This window comes from Erinaceus europaeus, chromosome 3 (genome assembly GCF_950295315.1).
Source record: "Erinaceus europaeus chromosome 3, mEriEur2.1, whole genome shotgun sequence".
NCBI classification, from domain to species: domain Eukaryota; kingdom Metazoa; phylum Chordata; class Mammalia; order Eulipotyphla; family Erinaceidae; genus Erinaceus; species Erinaceus europaeus.
This window is the reverse complement of record NC_080164.1, coordinates 154,194,258-154,214,100: the sequence shown is the minus strand read 5'-3', so window position 1 is coordinate 154,214,100 and position 19,843 is coordinate 154,194,258. Positions and strand designations below refer to the sequence as shown.

General features: G+C 41.5%; 1 long non-coding RNA gene and 1 pseudogene across 1 annotated transcript in view; one reads left to right on the top strand and one right to left on the bottom strand.

Moving 5' to 3' along the window:
• Positions 1–19,843, top strand: part of LOC132537564 (uncharacterized) — a 521,799-nt gene that overhangs the window by 347,994 nt on the left and 153,962 nt on the right. The gene's annotated exons all lie outside the window — the stretch shown is intronic.
• Positions 1,438–19,464, bottom strand: LOC103117031 (ubiquitin carboxyl-terminal hydrolase isozyme L3-like; annotated as a pseudogene).

Genomic DNA, 19,843 nt, shown 5'->3' with positions numbered 1-19,843 from the left:
GGCAAACTCTGAAAAGTGGAAAAGGCAAGGAAACAGATTTGTTTCTAGAGCTTCCAGAGGGAAAGCAGTCATGCCGAATCCTTCATTTTAGCCCACTTCAGCACTCTGAACACCCCTTGCAGAACTCCGCCCTCTAGAATGCTAACACAACTAATTTGTGTTGTTGTAGGGTGCTTCAGTTGGTTGAAATTTGTAACAGCAGCAGCAGCATAAAATTAATTTAATACCCAAACTAATATAAATCCACTGTTGCATGCCACTTTTTTCTATAGTTGATATTACTAGATTGGGATAGGTTTATCTGTTACCAGATTGAGATGGTCCTATGAGATTATGCTAAAAATTTTTAACTTTATCCTAGAAACACTGGAAAACCACAGGAGAATTTTAAGCAAAGTAGCAATAGTATCAAATTTGTGTTTTTAAAAATAGGATTGTAGTGACAGAAGGCTGTAGGAAAAAAAGACAGAGAGACCTTTTAGAATTTTTAAAAATCATTTCAGAGATATGGCAGTGGGGTCATGACAAAAATTATAGGAATAAGGAAATATTATGGACTACAAAGTAGTAAACTGGTTGGATTTTGGTTTAGAGGGAGAGTGATATTGAGAGAGGCTCTGGGGTTTTTTTCTTTCTCTTTCTCTCTCTCTCCTTTCTTTCTTCTCCTTTTTAAAAAGATGTATTTACTTATTAGTAGAAGAGAGGAAGGGAGGAAAAATAGCAAAGCATTATACAGGCACATAAAATGCCAGAGATGGATCTCGGAACCTCACACTTGAGGGTTCAATGTCTTCTCCACTGCATCACTTCCTGGGTTGTGATTCTGGGCTTTCTATCTCAGATAACTTGGGTGAAGAGTTTAAGAGGATCAGGTTTTAGAAGTGATAATTCTGTTTAGAACATCTTAGAGTTAGACATTCTTGTAGAATATTCTGGTGAAGATCTCTAGCAAGTAGTCAAATGTACTTAAAACATTGAGAAACAGTGTAAGGTTTAAAGAAAGATTCTATACTCAGTACATTTGTTAAAAGTATTTATTTAGTGATTTCACTGGCCTGTCATTCCTCCAGTCACATGTCTTTTCCCCCAGGTACATTGAAATCCTCTCTAGGCCTTAGGCCTAGAAATCTGTTGTTATTCTTTTTACACTTTGTGATAAAGGATTTCCTCTCTCTCTCTCTCTCTCTCTCTCTCTCTCGCCTCCAGGGTTATCAGAGGGGCAAATCCACTGCTCCAGGCAGGCATTTTTTTTGTTGTTGTTGCTGCTGCTGCTGTTGTTGGATAGGACAGACAGAAATTAAGAGGGGAGAGTGAGATATATATAGAGAGAAAGATGGGCACCTGCAGACCTACTTCACCACATGTGAAGTGACACCACCCCTGCAGGTGCGGAGCCAGGGGCTTGAACCGGGATCCTTGTGCTTTGCACTATGTGCACTACTGCCCAGCTCCCAAGGATGTTAACTTTTTGTCCTCTGCGAACAGTAAAGGGGTTCCCAAGAAGTCATTCCCCTTTAACGATGGCTGAATAAATAAATGAACAAGTGAATAGAAGATCTATGAGAGGGCCCAACAAAGTTCTGTAGACCATGTCAACCACTGGCTATGAAGGGGCTCTATCCTATCATGCATACAAATTATACAAATTAATTTCAGAGAGACTCAAGACTGAGATGTAAAAAGAAAGACCAAACAAAAGGTTTACTAGAATACCTACGTGAATTCATGAATATTTCTTTTTTTTTTTTCCTTCCAGGGTTATCACTGGGGTTCAGTGCCAGCACTACAAATCCACTGCTCCTGGAGGCTATTTTTCCTATTTTGTTGCCCTTGTTGTTGTTATAGCTGTTGTTGTTGGACAGGACAGAAAGAAATCAAGAGAGGAGGGGAAGACAGAGAAGGGGAGAGAAAGATAGATATCTGCCTACCTGCTTCACCTCTTGCAAAGAGAACCCCTGCAGATGGGGAGCTGGGGGCTCGAACTGGGATCCTTCCTCCCATCCTTTCACTTTTTGCCATGTGCACTTAACTCACTGCGCTACCACCCAGCCCCTAAGTTATGAATATTTCTCCACCTTCCCAAATGTATAATGTATAAATTGTCATGAAAAAGAAACCAGGACTCTCTGAAGGAGAATGACAAAGGGGACTACTAGGGTGGGGGTAGATAGCATAATCAGTAAGCAAATTGCCCCTCTTGCCTGAGGCTCCAAAGTCCCAGGTTCAGTCCCCTGAAATCACCGTAAGCCAGAGCTGAGAAACGCTCTGGGGAAAAAAAAGGGGGGGGGGGGGGAAGGAGGGGACAACTTGTCTTTGAATGATGAGTCTGCTGAGGAAGAGGCTTTGGAGAGATCTGAGGATGAGAAGGAGCTAGCCTGGCTGAGATCTGGGGAATGTACCAGGCCACAGGCAATGTAAAGGTCAGAATTCAGGTTCAAGGGCCAGGAGGAGATGACTATTTGAGAAAGAGGAAGAAGGGCCCACAAGGCTGCACAGCATAATGGAATCAGTGACCTGTAGGACATGATAGAGAAGAGTGAGCAAAGTGAGCAAAAGGGTATCATACAGAGTTTTGCAAAGCTTGAAAAAAATACCAATGACTTTGTCAAAATGCCTTGGTGCATGGAGATGTGTCTCAATTTGCTGAGGTCCTGACCTTTGTCCCTCCTCCATCTTTAGCCTCTGTGCCTACCTTTCCACAAGTTCATTGCTCAGACAAACACTTAACAACACAGCCGTGGGCAGACTTGGCAAATGGACCATCATGGTCAAACTGGAAACACAGGTTCTAGAATGTCTTGAGCAACAGTGGTGAGGCCACTTGTAATGTCATCAGCTCTAGAAACTAGCAAGAAATGCTCTGCCCATGTCTTCCTTCCTGTCTGGTCACACATTTGATTTGAAATATGCCCTGATTGATAAATTTTCATGACTTGTCAATACAGCCAAGCTCTCGAACTCTTAAAAATAAACTCTACAGGAGTTGGGTGGTAGCGCAGCGGGTTAAGTGCAGGTGGTGCAAAGCACAAGGACGGGCTCAAGGATCCCAGTTTGAGCCCCCGGCTCCCCATCTGCAGGGGAGTCACTTCACAGGCAGTGAAGCAGGTCAACAGGTGTCTTTCTCTCCCCCTCTCTGTCTCCCCCTCCTCTCTCCATTTCTGTCTGTCCTATCCAACAACGACGACATCAATAACAACAACAATAATAACTACAACAACAACAACAAAAAAAAAGGGCAACAAAAGGGAATAAATAAATATTTAAAAAAATAATAAATACACTCTAAGGCTGAAGTTGAAAAACAAGATCAGAAGAGAAAACACAAATAGAACCTGAACTGGATATATTGCACCAAAGTAAAAGACTCTGGGGTGGTTGCAGGGGAGAGTACAGGCAAAAAGAGGATGACAGAGGACCTAGTGGGGGTTGCATTGTTATACTGAATATAAAACATTAATCTCCCAATAAAGAAATTAAAATAAATAAACTTTACAACAAAACTTCCTTTTTCCTTCTCCTCTCTTCTCCCTAGTCAAGCTTCCTTTTTTTTTTTTTTTTCCCCATTATTCTTGGTCCCAGCAGCAAGGCACAGATGATACAATCAAATGTGGATAATCTAAAGGTGATTAGCAAAAAAACTAAGGACAAAAGAGTGGGCAGGATGTAGATAAACACCAGGGTTGGGCAAGGATCCCAAGATTCGCAAAGAAGCATTATAGTTCTGAAGCCTGAGAGGAGGCAGGAGGGAAATATTACCTGAATCCAGCTGAGAAGATTTGTGACATTTTGTAGAGGGAATACATCCAAGCCTGCACGAAAGGAGCTGGTCATGTGTGCCTGCCCCACCTCACTGTCCTTCCAGCTCTACCTATGGTGCCCCATGGCAAATCTCAAGAGTCATGGAAATGCATTGATGTGACTATAGATTTGGGACAGACAGCAGGGTGGTGATGGGTCATGTGAGTCTGGAAGGCTAAAGGAGAGACTCTGACTTTTCCTTTACATTTGAAATTTTACTGCTTTCCACTCAACTCAACTTAAACTCCTTTGTTCAAACTTACTCTTTGCTAATTGCCAAATCCACTGAATCTTCCTGAGACCTCTCATTGTCTTAAACATATTCACTGTTTCCTTTTTCTTGAACATTTTCTCTCTTGTCTTCCACATTACCACTTTCTGTTTCTTAAATGTCTCATCCTCAGAACCCCAGACTGGCTCCAGTTCCTCTTCTGGTAAAGGTTGATGTTTTCCAATATCCCTCAGCTTTCGTCTCCCACAGTGTTCACTACCACACATACCCTGATGATTCTCAAAGCTACATGTCCAATCTTGTTCTACCATTAACTCTAAGCCTGCAGTTGAATACTGTCACTCAAATGTGTCATAGACTTTCAAACTCAGCAAGTCCCAAATTAAGTTCACTGTCCACAGTGCCATTCAAGTCCACTCCTCTCTGTCTGTGTTTCTGCATCATTTCACTGTATCATCAGTTGTACCAAGCAAGCTGGAAATGAAGCAGTCAAACCAATCATGAATCCCATAAATGCTAGCTGCTTAGTGATTTTCGAGTCTATATTTCAAGTCTATATTTTACTCTCAATGACCTTGGCAACTACCTTGAGGTCCTGTCATATTTTCCTGGTCTCTTGTAGTATCTTGTAGAGGCCTCTTGCTTCTGGTTTCCTTCCTTTCTATTCCATCATCTTCAAGATTGCCAAACTAATCTTGTAACTCTCCACCTAAAACGTCTAAGTGGCTAACTAAGTACCTACAAAGTTGGACAAAGCCCAACTTCCTTAATATGATACATCAGAGATTAAAAATCTGTTTTGCTTTTTGTTGTTCTAGTAAGAGGTGTTCTTTCAATCACCCTGGGAGTATAAATGATCTCTTTGGCATAGAAAGTAGTCAACCTACTATCTCTTACAACAGAAATAATCAGATAGTGTGTGTGTGTGTGTGTGTGTGTGTGTGTGTGTGTGTGTGTGTGTGTGTGTGTGTGTGTGTGTGTGTGTGTCTGAAACTCCAGGGACATTCAAGATGCTATGGTGTCTCACCCTCTCTATGCATCTCTCCACCTGAATGAAAAAGTGGCCTACCCACAGTGGTGGAATCATGCATATGAAGGTCTTGGTTACACCAAAAACAAAACAACACAATCTGTTATTTAACTTTTTTAAATCTACATTTTTTGCAAATGTTCTCCTGAACTCTCAGTTTGTTAGTTTCTCCCACCTTTGTATTGTCTGTACAGCAAACACAAGTCTCTGTGTTTATGCTTACAACACACCAAAGATTTATAGTTTAAATCTTGTGAGGACAAGAAACATATTTCATTAATCTACTTCATCATCATTGTAATTCATGGCTAAGAGCTGCTGTAGCCAATTACCACAAGCCAGGTGGCTTAAAACAACTGCAATGTGTTGTCTCACAGTTAGTTGTAGAGGCTAGATGTACAAAACAAAAATGTCAGAAAGACCCCATTCTCACTGAAATTTTTAAAGAAGAATTCCTCTTCTATCCCCAGCTCCTGGGGCTTGGCTACCATAATTCCATGATTTTCCGCTATAGCATGCCTTTCCCCACCCCCTCCCTGTGCTCCAATTTCTCTCTACTCACAAGAATACTAGTCATTAGTTTAGGACCCACTCTAAATGAATGTAACCTAATCATAACTTGATTACATCTACAAAGACCCTATTTCCAAGTCAGGTGACACTATCGAGTATATTGGTTAGGATTTCAACTGGCCCTGGAGAGAGGGATGGGGAGTATTACAATTTAAACTACAATGGTTATATTGTAGGGACTTGATAACATTTATCTCAGTTTAATTAAAGTCATAGAATCTTTCTATTACATGGAAAATTCATAGAACAATCAATAAAGTTTTGCCCAAAGGAAAATATAATAACAGCAAAATGTACACTATTTAAGTAGCTAGTCATTTGTGTCAATTGTGGGGCATGAAGGAATGAGAAAATAAGTAGATATGGGAGAAGTAGGAGGGGAATGATGAGACATGTAATAAAGTATCTCACTTCTTTGTGCATATTTCCTTATCAGAAATACCAAGATATAATAAAAATCTAATTTACACAGTAGGTGCTTTGATCAGATTTAGAAATAAGTGACTCACCATGAGTTGAAAATGCAAAGACTAGTGGAAGGAAATGCGATTGGAACATACACTCAAACTGTACAAAGAGACATGACCTCCTAGTCCAGTAGAACGCACAAGTGCCTTTGTTTCAGAAGAGATTATTCCAGGCCCTGGAAGCCGCTTGGTGGCAGAGTGCACACTTTGTACCCTAAGTTTGATCTGTGATACTACATAACCAAACCAAAACAAACCAAACCAAATGAAGCCAAGAAAGACAGGAATAAATAGAATAGCAGTTTTCTAGTCTCTCTTTTATAAAAAAAAAAAAAGTTATGAATTAAAAAGGTGATCTATATAGTTATTGCTTTCATTTATCAAACTCTAGGAAGTAAAATGTAAAATTAGCTGAATCTTGGCTGTTAGTGTCATAAATGAAAAGACTTTAGGGGAGGGCTTGAGGTGTTTTTCTTTTTTTTTTTTTTTATCGAATAGAGACAGATAGAAATTGAGATGGAAAGGGAAGATAAAGAGGGAAAGAGGGGGCCGGGTGGTAGCATACTGGGTTAAGTGCACACAGAGCAAAGAAACACAAGGAAGGGCCATGGATACTGGTTCAAGTCTCCTGTTCCCCACCAGCAGGGAGGTTGCTTTGCAAGCAGTGAAGCCAGTCTGCAGGTGTCTATCTTCCTCTCCTCTCTCCATTTCTCTCTGTCCTATCCAGTGGGGGAGGAGGAAGCGTCAAGGAGCAGTGGATTTGTAGTACAGACACCAAGCCCCAGTGATAACCCTGGAGGGAGAAGAAGAGAGGAAGAAAGAAAGAAAGAAAGAAAGAAAGAAAGAAAGAAAGAAAGAAAGAAAGAGAGAGAGAAAGAAAGGAAGAAAGAAAGGAAGAGAGAGAGAAAGAGAGACACCTTCAGCACTGTGAAGCTTTCCTTCATAGTTGGGGGCCAGGTGCTTGAACCCAGGTCCTTGCACAGGTAATATGAGCACTTGACTAGGTGTGCCACTGACTGACCCTGAGGTGCTTTTGTTTGTTTGTTTATTTAAAGTTCTAGGCCAGCACGATACTTCACCTGTCAGGCTACTTATTTTGAACCCAGGTCCCATAGCACTGGGGGAACTTTCAGTGCTATGTTGCATTTCCCTTCTCCTCTGTCCCTCTCTTTCTATCTGAAAAAGTTGACCCAGAGTGGTGAGCCAGCAATAAGAGTTGAACGGCAAAATGAAAAGCCAAGATGCAATTCAAAATCACAAACTATAAATCAACACAGCATTTTCATGGAGACAATAAAAGTCTGGTTCTTATTTGATTTGTGGAGGGAAAGCATTTTGACAAACACTGGTTGTAAGGTCCCCTTTGTCTACAAGTCAAAAAGTTGTTTTCTTTGCTGGGTTTCTGACCTGAAGACTATGGTGGAAGCCTGCTGACTGTAGTCATTTACAGACTAACTTGACTTGCAGGTTCCAAGGTTATAAGACCCATATATTACCCCAAAGCCAGTGAACTCCCTATATCAAGATTCTGGTGACTGAAAGCAATTATCTCACTCAAATTCCAAGAGCCCTGGACTGGAGTGATGTGAACTCTTAGTTCTAGTTGATGTTATAGTCTTAATTTACTTTCTTTCTTTCCTTCTTTTTCCCTTCCTTCCTTCCTTCCTTCCTTCCTTCCTTCCTTCCTTCCTTCCTTCCTTCCTTTCTCTTCTTCCTTCCTTTCTCTTCTTTCTTTCTTCCTTCCTTCCTTTCTTTCTTCAGGGTTGTCACTGGGGCTCAGTGCTGACACTATGAATCCACTGCTCCTGGAAGCCTTTTTTTTTTTCTTCCTTCCATTTTATTGGATAGGACAGAGAGACATTGAGAGAGGAAGGGAAATAGAGAGGAAGAGAGACAGACAGCTGCAGACCTGCTTTACCACTGGTGAAGCTTCTCCCCTGCAGGTGGGGAGCTGGGGGCTTGAACCCAGATCCTTGAGCAAGTCCTTGCACTTTGTACTATGTGTGCTTAACCAAGTGTGCCCCTGCTTGGCCCCCTTTAATTTTTCTTTATTAACTCAATAAATAGTGCAGTATTGTAGCAGCAACTAAGTAGTAATAAGGGCTTAACTATGGCTCAAAATGTTCCTGTCATCCTGAAAACTTATCTCTAGATAGGAATTTGTTTTGCTCTACACCAACTATTGGGCTGTTGGAAAAATCACAATGCATTTTTACGTAGAAAAATGTTATGACGTTTCCAACAAACCAATATATTAACTTCTTAATGGCAGGAAAGTTGTAGGGAGTTATTTAGATTGTAAGACTTTCTGAGATTTCACATCATCTTGTGAAAGAGAGATAACTGAGCATGGGTCCAGAGACCAACTACTAGGCAGAGAGATGGCTGACAGCCAAGTGTTCTTTGTTCCTGGGAATGAAGTGTTCCAGTTCCTGCTTCATCTTGCTTACTGTTGGAGCGTCAAAGCTATAGAACTCCATGCATTCTGGAACCCAGTGCTAACATTTGGCTTGACTCTTACAAGAGAATTAGGCAGTGCCTTACGTTATTCTGAAAAGAATTTTATTTTCCTTCAAATGAAACAACTGCTATAAATAAGATTTGCAGGATAAATGCAGTTACTTTCTATGATCTTTCTAGAACACTGAATCACATTACTTCTTATCAAAGCCCACCTGGAAGGGGCAACTCAACTCAGGGGGAACTCTGGAAGAAGGGGCAGTTCAGGGGAATTTGCTTAGAGTGGGAAGAAGAGATAAGAAGTTCTCTTTATCAAGTTATATATCATGCCCTGTATTCTCAATTAAATATATTCTAGTTGATAACAGACCAAGAAGTTTGGTTGAGCTGACATTTTGTGATGATTCATTCATTCATTCATTCATTCATCCAACCATACATCCATTCATCTATTCCAAAATCTATATTTTTATAATATATCTATTTATTTATTTTGTCTTTTTGTTGCCCTTGTTTTTTATTATTATTGTTGTAGTTATTATTGTTGTTGTTATTTGATGTCATCATTGTTAGATAGGACAGAGAGAAATGGAGAGAGGAAGGGAAGACAGAGAAGGGGAGAGAAAGACACCTGCAGACCTGTTTCACTGTCTGTGAAGCGACTCCCCTGCAGGTGGGGAGCCAGGAGCTTGAACTGGGATCTTTGCTCCGGTCCTTGTGCTTGGCACCATGTGCGCTTAACCCGCTGCCCTACTGCCCTATTCCCTATTCCCTATTCCCAAATCTTTATTAAGTTTCAAGTCTTTGCCAAACACTATTCTAGGTACTGCATATAGAACTGTGAACAAAACTGGGGGTGGGGTGGGGAGGAAGCAGGAATCTCTGACTTCCTCTGCTCCCCATCTCATAAATAAATAAAAGAAATGCTTACGTAACTCAATCTTTCATTAAAAGATAATTGTTAGGCTTATATTATGCTAGAATCTTTGTTTGATTGGTTTGTTTATTTTTTGAGAGAGGCAGTGAAAGAGAGAGAGAGAGAACATGAAGCTTCTTTCAGTGCATTAGGGTCTGTGCTTGAACCTGGGTCCCCTACATGGCACAGCAGCTTATTGCTTCTGTTTTCACTTTTTATTTGTGACTAATAGCGGGTTACAAGATTGTAGGATTATAGGATATAGCTCTACACTACACCCACAACCAGGGTTCTGTACCCACACCCTCCCACCTTCAAAAGATAATCACCATAGTTCTACCAAAGTCTTAGAAAAAGGTTGTTTGCTTCATAGCAGCACACTGTTGAACTGAGCTATTTCAGTGGCCCTGTTCAATTGATTTAAAGCACTTTGCTTTACACTTAAAAGCAACTGTTAAGAAAACTAAGAGCACACACACACATACACAGTCATATATGAAAGCAAATCATTTCAAAATGCATGAAAAATATTTAGCACACCAAATAAAGAACTCCATGTATAGGATGAGAAAGCTAGCATAATGGTTATGCAAACAGATTCTTATGCCTGAGGCTTCAAGGTCCCAGGTTCAGTTCCCTGCACCACCACAAACAATATCTGAGTAGTGTTCTGGAAAAAAAAACTAACAAAAAACTCCATGTGGTATAAAGATAAGTAATCACATCAGTTCTGGCATATGGTGGTGCTGGGGAGGAATCATAAGTATTTTAATACTTGTAAACAACATGACTTTTCCTATTCTTTATTTCATTCAACTTGTTTCCGGTTCTTAGTACTATAACACCAACCTTGCAATTTCTATGATTAGACTTTAAGCTTGCACCTTCTCTCTGCCCCCAAGTCTAAGAAGAGGCTTCTGACTCTACATTTATTTATTTATTCTCCCATTTCTCTGGAAATTGGGGTCCAATATTGTTTTTTTCTCTCACTTGAAGGGCTTGACATCCAGACATTATCCTGATATCTCATGCCTGGGTCCTTCCACTTTGCTTTTGAATCTTGCTTAGACTGTCTGCTTTTTACGAGGATAAAAAAATGCATATTTTGATTCAAAAGTATATAGACTTCAAAATCAGAGATTAGGAGATGGTGACTTTCAGATTAAAGGTTTTCAATGATAATAACAATAAAGCATCTTCCTCTGTTTCTTCCAGTATCAAGTAAACTGTGGAGACATAGTTGAAGCAAAAGGATAGGGAGTGTTTGGAAGTAAGAAATGAAGTGAGCATCACAAGTTTGCTTTCTCAGCATGACTTAAAAATCCTAAGGTTGACTTTGTTCTAATCAGGAAATGATTCTCAACTCTCTCCCTTCATCAATGCTTCATTGTTTATGAAGCTGAGGAAGTCCTTGATGCAGATTATATTATAAAGACCAGACCTTTTGCATCTAGTACTTCTTTTTAAACAGAACCAAAGCCTCTTTCATTTCTGACATTTTAAAGCCTAGTAAAAACCATCAACTTCCAAGCATTCTGACTCCATTTCTCTCTGTCCTATCCAACAACAACAGCAATAACTACAACAATAAAACAATAAGGGCAACAAAAGGGAACAAATAAATATAAAAAAATAATTTAAAAAGAGGATACAGAAGAGAAGAAGGAAAGGAAAGAAGAAAGAGGTAATCAAACTGTCAGAATTTGTGAGAACTGTGATGAGGAGGCCACAGAACTTTGGTGATGGGTGTGGTGTGAAACTGTACCCCTGTAGTCTGATAATCTTGTAAAACATTATTAAATAACTAATAAAAATTAACTAGGAAAAAAATGTCACAGAACTACCATGTCACAGCTCCCCGAGCTAGGTCCCAGCACACATCACCTGCCACCAAACTGTCATCTCCACCTTAAGTTTTTCCAGGCAAGCCCTTTGCTCTGCCCAGCTGTAGTTTCTCTGCCACTGGAGTCAGGCTGCCCAAGTCCTGTCATGCCTCACTACAGAAACAGGTGCATTTGCTTCCTTCTGGTGCCTGGAACTCTGCCATCCATTGATCAACCCCAACCTTCTGTTGTTTTAACTTTGGGCCGCTAGATCCACAGGGCATTCACCTGGATGCAGTCCTTGGAGTCAAGTTTCTTTTCATGAAGCTGTTAACAGCTGAAGAATCAGAGACACTAGGACTTCATCTCCTCTCCTCTATCCCACTCTTTCCTTCCTTCCAGGCCTCTTCTGCTTGAGGGTCTTCATTATAATCCCTAGTAAGGAAAGACTGAAGCTGGAAGACTTAGATTTGTCAACTGTGGACCTGGTGGGGGAAAGGGGATTCAGCTTTCTTTATGAGCCTCAGTTTCCCTATTTGAGGAAGCAGAGTGGTGGTGCCTCTCCAGATTCCCTGAGCTACTGAGTCACAGTGTTAGTGGTCCTCACCGGAGTGTCACCCCTGCCCGCCCCCAAGTCAACTTCTTGGGTTTTTGACTTTGCTGATTCTCAATCCCTAACTCTGATCTACGTCATTTCTTTCCCTTTTGTTCCCTTTTATTTAACACAACAGCTATGGAGTCACAATAAAAATGGGAAATTTCCATTCCTGGCTCACTCTGGAGTCCTCCCACACTATATCATGCACATATTGCCCCAAATCACTCAGCCTGAGGCTTTTGACTTTTCTGAGGTCAAGATAAAACAGCTGTAGGGCTGAGCTGAGCATGTGAATCTTATGCTCCAGCAGGGGGTCAAATTATTATCTCATTTTCTCAGTAAAAACCTGATGATCCTGCTTACATTATGTTTCTTTTGGACAATATGGACTGCAGTTCTAGAACTGTCTCTTTGCTCTTTGACTTTATCCAACAAGAGGGGGAAGAAGCTACACAAAGCCATCTTTTGTTTGCTTGATATGTTGGAGAATCCTCTTGCAGCTTTTCCCACTCTGCCTTTCTTGTATTGCTTCAGAGTTTTATTAGAAACAATGGCGTGTACCTGTGCTCAGTACTGAATTTGCCTCCTCTAATCCTTAGAATAAATGCAGGTGGTGACACAACTACTCCCTTTCTGTGGAAGAGGAAACAGGTTTGCGGAAATCAAGTGCCTTTTTTTTTTCCCCAGAGTCACCACGCAGACCACCTGTTGGATTTGGTCCCCTCTCCCCAAAGTCTCCTTCATTTCCTAGCCCTTGGGGGTAGAGCAGTCACTGCTGACTTTCTGATTGTCGAGATCCTAGAAGCCCACAGGTCTCCCAAAGTTTGCCAAACTTTGATCACCTTGCTGGAAAGACTTCCACAGACTCTTTGAGAGCTGCCATGTTCCTGGCCACATAAAGTTACTGCTCCCACAGAATATGCCACATCTGGCTAAGGGGTTGCCATTATCCACTCAGGCTATTTTTCCATGACAGAGGCTTCTTTCTTATTAAAAGGCAGTCAAGGAATTAGTGGCACCAAATGAGAAACAACAGTGAAAGCTGAGAGAATATCTTGAAAATTTACCACAGTACAAAAATGTAGGGCAAATCTTCAGGAAGTTTGAAGTTTAGCAGAACCCTTCCAGCTTTGGGGTGTGTGTGTGTGTGTGTGTGTGTGTGTGTGTGTGTGTGTGTGTGTGTGTAACCCTGTGACTTGACATCCAAAGCCCTGTAACTACTCTGAATGAACAATGTCTTCTACCAGCTGGAAACCAACTCCTTAAGTGACATCTGGACATCACTAATTAATGTAAGGGCAGGACCCCAAAGAAACTACGCTATCTGAAAGTATGGATTATAAGAAATGTACTTTGCATACAATTATGTTTTTTTTCTTTTTCCCTTATCACTTATTTTATCAAATGTAGATGGGTTAGGTAAAAATATTCTAGGAATAAATCAGTCTGAACCCCTTAGCATGCTGCCCTAGGGGCCCAAGACTGAGGGAAAATAATATTATCAATAATAACAATTAACTTTTATTTCTTATTTTTGTCCAAATTTCTCTATTTTCATCCCATTCTATTACTGAGCTAGAGACATTGATGCAATTCAAAATATCAAGCAAGACTAAGAGTTACAATGGGGTTCTATTCTATCTGCTCTACTTTATTTTTTTTTACATATTTATTTATTTATGGTTAGAGACAGAGGCAGAAAAAAGTGACAGAGACCACAGTACTGAAGACTCCTTCAGTGTGGTTGGGACTGGACTCATTTGCTTCACCTGATTTCTCCAAACCAGGAAAGAAAGTGTTGAATTCTTCTACCCATCTCTCCTTTCTCTCTGTGTGCATCTCTTTCTCTATCTCTTCTATAATCACAGAGAAAGAAGAGACTTTGTCAGCTTTAGTCTGGAAGGGACTCCCCTTTAGGAAGTTGAGGACTAGACCCTCCCCTCTGTGCCATCACCTGTGATTTGGGGATGTAGAATCTCAGGACACTGCTCAGACTTGAGCAAACGTCCTCATGTCTGCCATGTCAGACCAAGATCAGATCTCTCCCATCTAGGCAGCCTTTCAAAGGTGATTGTTTTCAGTACAGTCAGCCCTTACTACCTACTACCCTGTCCCCATTCTAATCCTGTGGTTTGCTCCTTGTCCCAGAACGTTGGAGCTCCGTTCAAGGGGAGGGGTGAACAAGCCTTCTTGGCTGTCAAAGGTCTTTGCTATCTGAGCATTGCAACAGCACAAGCAAGTGGCTTAATCTGCTTAAGATAGGCAAGGCCAGCAGAGGCAAAAGTTCTTGTTTGCCATGGAGAAATAGAAAACCAGGACCAGAAAGGAAACTGAGACCATCTGACCTGCAGAATACCAATGAGGAAACTAAGACCTAGATGGATGAAATCGCTTGCCCTAAACCCTACAGTTGGTAGTGGTGGGTATTCCAATTTATTGAGTATCTACTAGCATCGACCATTGGACAAAGCATTTGACTTGCATTTTATTGCCTACAACCTTGCAAGATAAGTACTATTATCTCTGATTTGTAGAAAGAAAATGGGAGCTCAGAGAAACCAGATCAGACCATTGACCTTTGAATAAAACCAGGCTTCTCCAGCACACTCTAGATCTTCACTCTCCAAAATCAACATGACACCCCCTCTTATTAACAATTTATTTTATGAAAAAGAGATAGATAGATAGAGAGAGAGAGTGTGTTGATGAACACTCTGACATATACAGTCCCAGAATCAAATACAGGACACCAGCCTTGCAAGCCCCAAGCTCTACCATTGAACCACCTTCTGGACTCCTCTCTCTCTCTTTTTAAAAATTGATTTAATAAGGATCTACAAGATCGTAGGACAAGAGGGGTATAATTCCACACAACTCCCATCACCAGATTTCCATATCCCATCCCCTCCCTTGAAAGCTTTCCTATTCTTTATCCCTTTGAGAACATAGACCCAGGGTCATTATTGTGTGCAGAAGGTGGAAGGTGTGGTTTCTGTAATTGCTTCTCCACTGGACATGGGTGTTGACAGGTAGATCCATACTCCCAGCATGTTTCTATCTTTCCCTAGTGGGGCAGGGCTCTGGAGAGGTGGGGTTCCAGAGTACATTGGTGAGGTCATCTATCCAGGGAAGTCTGGTTAGCGTCATGGTAGTATCTGCAACTTGGTGGCTGAAAAAGCATTAAGATATAAAGCAGAACAAATGATTTAATAATCAGGAGCCTAAAGGTAAGAATATAGCAGATGAGATTTGGGGTCTCCATATTGGAAAAAGCTAGTAAGTCTATTTTAATCTATGAGAGAGAAACAGAGAGATAGAGAAAAGAGAGAGAGCAAGAGCAAGAGAGAGAGAGAGCAGAGAATCACCCTGGCACATGCAATACCAGGGATATAACTCAGGACCCCACATACACAAGTTAGGCTCTATAGCCACTATGCCAACTCCTGGTTTTTTCTTTTCATATGTTTTTATAGATTTATTATTTCACATGAGATAGTTTCATATGAAAGATGGAGAGAGAGAAGCCAGAGCACCACACTGATATGTGCTGTGTTGGGAATTGAACCAGACACATAAAGCCTGAGCTCTACCAGTTGAGCTATTTCTCTGATCACCAGAGCCTTTTTTTTTTTTTTTTTTTTTGGATAAGGTTTTATGTTTAATATAAGAAAACACATCCACAGATATAAGGGTATTTAAGAACAAAGCATTCAAGTACAACTCATTTGCAATTCATTACACATTTGCATTTAGTCAATAGTTACACAATGTTTTAGGAAAAAGACAAAATTTTAAGTAACAACTCTCACTTTATTTTTTGTTTTAAAAAAAACAACTGACTTATCTCTACAATTTGTTACCTTAAAAATATGGGGGAATTGGGCGGTAGTGCAGCAGGTTAAACGCAGGTGGCGCAAAGCGCAAGGACCAGCGTAAGGATCCTGCTTCAAGCCCCCGTCTCCCCACCTGCAGGCGTCACTTCACAGGTGGTGAAGCAGGTCTGCAAGTGTCTTTCTCTCCCCCCTCTGTCTTCCCCTCCTCTCTCCATTTCTCTCTGTCCTATCCAATAATGATGACATCAATAACAATAACTACAACAATAACACAAGGGCAACAAGAGGGAATGAATGAATAAACAAACAAACAAACAAACAAAAAATATGGGCAGTATTTACTAGCTGTATGACCTTGAACATAGTAGTAACTTCTTAGTCTTCCTGTCAAAATAATCATTTATTTTATAAGCTGAGATTGGAGAACATATAGTACTGGCACAGTGCCTACCACATTAGACACATTCATTAGATTGCAACCATCACTGTAAGATTGCAGACACCCTTCACAAAGCAGTTAGAAATATAAACATGAAAATACCGGAAGCTGATAAACACCTCTAGTCCTATTGTACCCACCAAAGGCAGTCAAGACTAATCAAGAAAATTCCCTCACTGACACTGTAGCACTCCAAAATGAAAACCAATATTTCAAATAACCCTAAGCCATAGTAAGAGAGAATCTTTTGTCCCCAGGCAGATGACCTTTCCGGTGTGTCCCAGAACCTCATCTCTCCAGAACCCTACCCGACTAGGAAGAGACAGAAACAGGCTGAGGGTATGGCTTGATCCGCCAACATCCATGTCCAGCAAAGAAACAATTACAGAAGCCAGATTTTCTGCACCCTAAAAAGAATTTTGGTCCATACTCCCAGAGGGATAATGCATGGACAAGTTTCCAGTGGAGGGGATGGGACATATATTGGTGGTGGGAACTAAATGGAATTGTACCCTTGTTATCCCACAATCCTATCAATCACTATTAAATCCCCAATAAAAAATTAAAAGAGAGAGAAATCTTTTGGCTTGAGTACCTAGAACACTTAGCAATCTCTGCTAGAGAATAATATATACATTTTTCCCCCACCAGGGTTACCAATGGGGAGAGAAATTGAGTGGAGAGGGGGTGACAGAGAGGGAGAGAGAAAGGTAGACACCTGAAGGTCTGCTTCACCACTCCTGAAGCTTCTCCCCTGCAGGTGAGGAGCAGGGGCTCGAACCCAGGTCCACGTGCATGGTAATGTATGCACTCATCCACGTGCACCATCACCTGACCATCATTCTTTAAAATACCTTCTTTCCATCACAGAATTGAAATGGAAATTACAGATTGAGAAGAATGAAATAAAACTTTCAACAATGTAACCTTCTCATTACATAGTAATGAGCCAGCAATCATAATGGCCCCAGAGGTGGCACAGTGGGTAGAGAGCAAGACATGCCTCAGGCCCCAGGCTTAATCCCTGGACCATTACGACAGTAATGTTCCCCGATCCCCACCATATAGCTTGTATTTTTAAAATTTTGATTTATTTATTTTTTCATCAGAGCATTGCTTAGCTCTGATTTATGGTGGTGCTGGGGGTTGAAAATTAGAACACAGAGACTCAGACATGAAAGTTATTTGCTAAACCATTATGCTGTTTCCTCAGCTTTAGTAAATAAATCTTTAAAAATAATAAGCCATGTATTAAACTACTGACAAAATAAACATTTGATTATGATAATTAAATTTGTTATATCCTGAAAATGACCTGTCCTATCATACTTTATAAATGCCAGTCACAGAAGCAGCAAGTGCTGACGAAGAAGTGGGGGAGAAGGACACTTCTACACTGCTGGTGGGAATGTAAATTGGGTCAACTGCTGTAAAAAACCGTCTGGAGATTTCTCAGAACACTGAAAATAGATAATGGATCAACCCTGTTATCCCTGCCTGCTCCCCTCCCCCAATATAGCCAAAGAACATAACATCACATATCCAAAGAAACTTATTTTTTAACTTTTTTAATATTTATTTATTCCCTTTTGTTGCCCTTGTTGCTTTATTGTTGTAGTTATTATTGATGTCGTTGTTGCTGGATAGGACAAAGAGAACTGCAGAGAGGCGGGGAAGACGGGGGGGGGGGGAGTTAGGCACCTGCAGACCTGCTTTACCGCTTGTGAAGTGACTCCCTTGCAGGTGGGGAGCCGGGGCTCCAACCAGGATCCTTTCATCTGTCCTTGCTTTACGCTACCTGCGCTTAACCCACTGAGCTACCGCCCGACTCACCCAAAGAAACTTATGTACGCCTATGCTCATAATGGCACAGTTTTTTATTATTATTATATTTATTTATTTATTTATTTATTTATTAGATAGAGACAGCCAGAAATTGAGAGAGAAAGGGGTGATAGAGAGAGACAGAGAGACACCTGCAGCCCTGCTTTACCACTCGTGAAGCTTTCCCCCTGCAGGTGGGGACCAGGGACTTGAATCTGAGTCCTTGAACACTGTGATGTGTGCGCTTAACCGGGTGCGCTACCACCTGGCCCCGCACAGCTTGTTAATAGCCTAAACTTGCAAGCAATCAGATACCCAACAACAGATGAGTGGTTAAAAGTGTTGTGAGGGGGCCGGGCAGTAGCGCACCAGGTTAAGTGCACATGGTGCAAAGCGCAAGGACTGGCCTAAGGGTTTCAGTTCAAGCTCCTGGCTCCCCACCTACAGGCAGGTTGCTTCACAATTTGTGAAGCAGGTCTGCAGGTGTCCGTCGTTCTCTCCTCCTATCTGTCTCCCTCTCCGCTATCGTTTTCTCTCTGTCCTATCCAAGGACAACAGTAGCAACCACAAATGAAAAAGATGGCCGCCAGTAGCAGCGGATTCATAGTGCAGGCCCCGAGCCCCATCTATAACCCTCAGCCTGACCTTCAAGGGCACTGGTCTCATGAGTAAGCCAAAGGCGCCATAGTTCTCCAAGTGTCTGGCTTGTTCTTCAGGGCCCACTGACACGGATTTTTCAAGGAATTTTTTCAAGGTTGACCCTGACTCAAAGTGCACCTTCTCTTTATTGTCGGAAATAACATGGATCAGTTATTGTCCCACAGGCATTGCTGATTGTTTCATGAAGCATACTGATGATGTAACATACTGTCCCTGAGATTTTATTTTTTCCTCCTCTTCTGTTCTGAATACTTCATACTTTTCTGTCACATGGAAGAGAAGTAACATTGCACATACTGGTCTCAGTACCATGCTGAGGAGTTCAGGATCCACTCTACAAACATCAACAAACTGCCAGTCTGGATGTAAACCTAATTGTTTGAGAAACTGGCTAGTGGTGAGGGTCAGGCTATAGGGCAGCAGGTTAAGTTTGCAAAACTGAGGACTGGCATAAGGATCCCGGTTGGAGGCCCCACCCCACCCCGCAGGGGGCTCACTTTACAGGCAGTGAAACAGGTCTGCAGGTGTCTTTCTCTTCCCCTCTCTGTCTTCCCCTCCTCTCTCCATTTCTCTCCTATGCAACAACGATGACATCAATAATAACAACAACAACAACAGTAAACAACAAAGGCAACACCAACATCAGTAACAACAATAATAACAACCACAAGAATAATAAAAAAAACAAGGGCAACAAAAAATAAATAAGATATATATATATGAAAGAAACTCGTTAGTGATGTTGGGATTGGCCTCCAGTGGCAGCCAGTGCTGACCATCCATGGCCGATCCGCCCGGCCCCTCTCCAGCTCTCACCAGAGCCTGTTTTGATGAAGTGTCAGAATGCTGGATTTTCCACACTGAAAAACATGATTGACAGTTTGTAACCACTGTTTCATAAGCAAATGGTAGATGGGGGTGAGCCCCCTCCCCTAGAGTGAAAGGATTAGAGCTCTCAGCTCATCTTTCCACAGGCCTCTCCAAAGCAGCTGCAAAATGTTGATAAACGAGTTGCAGGTGGATGGGTGCCAGCCACTGTGCGTTTACTTCCAGATCTAGCCGTGTTCTTGGCACTTGCAGCTGAGGGCACAGCAGAGCAAAGAGGATGTCGGTGTTCTCACAGGTGCTGTGAAATCAGAGGCCCATGGAGGTGGGCAAAAGAATTGGTCTTGTGTCTCTTCTCTCTCTGC